Source organism: Rhincodon typus, chromosome 40 (assembly GCF_021869965.1).
Source record: "Rhincodon typus isolate 14 chromosome 40, sRhiTyp1.1, whole genome shotgun sequence".
In the NCBI taxonomy this organism is placed as follows: Eukaryota; Metazoa; Chordata; class Chondrichthyes; order Orectolobiformes; family Rhincodontidae; genus Rhincodon; species Rhincodon typus.
This window is the reverse complement of record NC_063371.1, coordinates 3,215,596-3,215,938: the sequence shown is the minus strand read 5'-3', so window position 1 is coordinate 3,215,938 and position 343 is coordinate 3,215,596. Positions and strand designations below refer to the sequence as shown.

The following is a 343-nucleotide window of genomic DNA, read 5'->3' as shown; positions in this document are numbered from 1 at the left end:
CACACACTCGCTCCCGCACTGACTCACACACTCGCTCCCACTCTGACGCACACACTCGCTCCCGCACTGACTCACACACTCGCTCCCGCGCTGACTCACACACTCGCTCCCGCACTGACTCACACACTCGCTCCCGCACTGACATACACACTGACTCACACACTCGCTCCCGCACTGACTCACACACTCGCTCTCGCACTGTCACACACATTCACTCCCGCACTGAATCACACACTCGCTCCCGCACTGACACACACACTCGCTCCCGCACTGACACACACACTGACTCACACACTCGCTCCCGCACTGACTCACACACTCGCTCCCGCACTGACTCACACAC

General features: G+C 60.3%; 1 protein-coding gene across 2 annotated transcripts in view; it reads left to right on the top strand.

Annotated features, from left to right (window-relative positions):
* Nucleotides 1-343, top strand: part of sb:cb288 — a 22,964-nt gene that overhangs the window by 20,587 nt on the left and 2,034 nt on the right. The gene's annotated exons all lie outside the window — the stretch shown is intronic.